The 3,511-nt window shown below is 39.6% G+C and overlaps 1 non-coding gene across 1 annotated transcript; it reads right to left on the bottom strand.

Annotated features, from left to right (window-relative positions):
- Positions 1–1,715: 1,715 nt before the first annotated feature.
- Positions 1,716–1,906, bottom strand: LOC115870287. The gene has a single exon (XR_004046651.1). It is a non-coding gene; the product is annotated as a U2 spliceosomal RNA (small nuclear RNA).
- Positions 1,907–3,511: the final 1,605 nt, after the last annotated feature.

The raw sequence follows: 3,511 nt of genomic DNA, 5'->3' as shown, positions 1-3,511 counted from the left end.
TGGCAATACTGGGAGGGCAGGTTGGAAAGGGGGAATCAATTACAAGGATCTATATATGATCTCCTCCCTGGGGGATGGACAACAGAAAAATGGGTGAAGGGAGACATCAGACAGGGCAAGATATGACAAAATAATAATTTATAAATTCTCAAGGGTTCATGAGGAAGAGGGGAGCGGGGAGGGAGGGGAAAAACTGAGGAGCTGATACCAGGGGCTTAGGTGGAGAGCAAATGTTTTGAGAAGATGAGGGCAATGAATGTATAAATGTGCTTTACACAATTGTTGTATGTATGGATTGTGATAAGAGTTGTATGAGCCCCCAATAAAATGATTTAAAAAAAAAAAAGACTCCCAGCCTCAACCACTCACATGGGGAGTTCTACTTTATCAATCAGGGTCATTATGAGTCAGAATCAATTCATGGCAGTAAGTTATTATATAATATATGAATGTGTAACTCCCATTTCAGACCTGGAAAAACTGAAGCATAGATAAATGTATATACAAAAGGGCTTTAAGAGGTTTATGGAAAGGTTAAATGTACTGAATTTTCCCATGAACTTCTTGAAGTCCCCCACTCCTCTGTATGTATATGCCTTATGAATTTGTTATGACATGCATGAGATCATACATCTAGGGACTGGTACATTCTCTGACACACAGAAAAGGGTCAAGGGCAACACTGTGATTTAAAACCCCCAAAGCTGGGGAAACAGGATCAGTGAAAAACTGGATGGCAAGATATGGATCTGGTTTGAGAGAAATGATGAGTTCCCTGTGACCTTAACAATAGGGTCTTAAGAGTAACATTCCTTGATCCTGTGCCATCCAGAATAGTTGTCTGGTCAATAAATACTTGGTAACAATAGACATAACAAAGAACAAGCTGAAGATAGTCTTTCATTCATCAAACAAGTATTTACTGAGTATTTTCCCCACACCAATCATTGTGTACTGTTTTTAGGAAAAGCTGGGGAGCAAAATGGTCACAAAATCTGTATTCCATGAAACAATCTTTGAGAAAATGACAATCACAATAACAAACAACTCCAAAGGATAGCTAGTATAAGGGAAAAGACCTCACATTTTAAAGTATGCTTTTAAGCAAGGATAAAATGGCAATAGAAAAAATGTGCATATAGACTAAGTGTTATGATCTGACTGAAATGTAAGTAATTCGGGGGAAAAAAGCCATTAATGAGAGAAGATGATTCCTTCAGAAAGGTAGGGAACAAACCAGTGTGCAGTAAATCATACTCCAGAGTTATTAAAAAGAAAGGGGAAAAAAAGAGAGACAAGTTTCCAGACATGTAGAATAACGCAGAGGTCAAGGATAATAAGAGTAAATACAAATATCATATCCAGTAGTTAGAAAGACACTGGATGATTTTCAGAACAGCAGTCTACATTCAACAGGTCAGGGAAATGTTGCTGCGTATGACATGGAAGCGTAAAGTTCAGATTAGTGAGTAGGTGGTCTCGCCATGAATCGAGGATAATTAATATAACGAAGACTAGAAGTACAGAGCAGATCAGGATGGGCTATAAAAGCAAAATATCTATTATTGTTGGGATTATCAATGAACCCTTTAAATGGTTCCTTTAATTCAAAAGCATCTATCATCCTAATGAACACTCACCATTTAAAATTTTATGACTTTTGATGGTTTAATTTTTTTCTTTATTTCTCTTTTTTCTTTTTTTTGAATGCCCCATGGGGTGGCACCATTCCTGGAAGCACAGCAATACCAGGATGATGCGTGGACTGGATGAAGCAAGCTCTTGGTCTAAATCCTACTTACAAAAATGCATTTAATATGTTGTTCTCGGATAGAGGGCGTATCAGATAGTAAACTGATAAGAACAGATACTACACTTGATCTTAGCCAAAAGGCCGAGAAGCGATTGATGGTTTAATTTTTAATTAAGTAAACAGCTAAAGATTCCTGAATACACTAATTTAGGAAATGTTATCATCTGCTCCTTTGGACTGTTTCAGGGTGCAAAGAAGACTCCAAATCTCAAACATAATTTAGGGAAAGCATCCATTATGTCTTATACATAAAACAGGAAAAGACCAAACAGATAAGAACACACCATCTGGATGAGGGAGACCATTATCTCAAGGGTGTAACGACATGGAAGGGTTCGCTGAAATTGAGTCTTAAACAGGACAGGGGTGTACCAAGGAAACTTCACAAAAGTATCATGAGAGTAGATCAATACAACACAGTTACAGATGTGACTACGGAAGTAGAAACAGGACCATGATTGGGATCCGCACATTATGCTAGACAGAAGAATTTACCAGATTGGTTCAAAGCCCTCTGACCGAGGCACTCTGGGTATGACTCATAACCATGCAGCCCTACCACCCCAGTTTCCATTTAGGCTACACCCAGTGAAAGCCTTAGGAATTAAGCCTCTTCTCCCTGGACTGACTAGAGAAGTGGTTGATAATCCCTTCTAATGCGCTCAGCCTGAGGGCAAAGCCATTAGTGCTACTAATTAATGGTCAGAAGGAATTCAGTGGAGTCTAAATTCATGTGCAAACTCATAAATGGATTTAGGACTCCCATTATACATTGTAGCCTTTTGCAACTGTAGTGCTCAGAAACTTAAACTTTAATACAGGACTTGGGTAATGTAGGAATGAGAAGAGACAGGTAGAGCTCCTACAGTTCCAAGGTGCCTCAGTCCCAGCTGCTTACAAAATAGTTCATATTAAATGGTGCAATGCAATATCAGAGAAGAGCTAGACCTCAAGTGTCAGCTCTAAGAGAATTTAGCTGATTGTTGTTAACATTAGGTGCCGTCAAGTGAGTTCTGACTCATCGTGACTGTTCGCAACACAACCAACTGCTGCTAAAATAGAACAAACCTGCAGTGAGAAATGGCTCAGGCAGCCTTTGCTATCTCCGACTGCTTTGCTTCACCCAGAATCAATGCCAGTCATGCTAGCCTGTGGCCAGAGACAAGTATCAAAACCCGTGGGGCCACATGAATCCATACATCTGACTCATGATCAGGTAATCTATGGAGAAATGGTAAGTAGAAGCAAAATATGGGTGATTGAAAAAAGAAAAAACAAAATGTGGGTGGAATTATAAAGTTAAAAAAAAGAATTTGAGAATGAAAATGAAGAAACAACCTCTTTTACTCACACATACAAAGAGGGGAAGGGCGACGTCTTGTTTGGGGGCTACCCTTAGACAGACACGTGTTCCCTGAAGGCAAAAAGCAACGTTTATGATTCAAGCCAAGGCGTCCTTGGTGGTCTCAGTGTGTGTCAGGTCCTGAGTCACACCTGCCCCCAGAACAGGTTCTCTGGAGGTTAGAGGGACAGTGACGGCCCTCTTTCCACATCAGTTCACTAGTTTACTGTAAACTGTGCACTTACTCAAAGTCTCAGCTAACACACAAAAGAACATTTAAAATTTCCTGGTAACGGTGATTGTTAGAACTTTATTCTATATTGAAGAAGATTAGACTTTAGTCCACACATGAGGAG

Source organism: Echinops telfairi, unplaced genomic scaffold (genome assembly GCF_000313985.2).
Source record: "Echinops telfairi isolate 266 unplaced genomic scaffold, ASM31398v2 ScPeMD7_443;HRSCAF=831, whole genome shotgun sequence".
NCBI classification, from domain to species: domain Eukaryota; kingdom Metazoa; phylum Chordata; class Mammalia; order Afrosoricida; family Tenrecidae; genus Echinops; species Echinops telfairi.
Note: the sequence above shows the minus strand (reverse complement) of the source record. Positions and strands in the feature narration are given on the sequence as shown.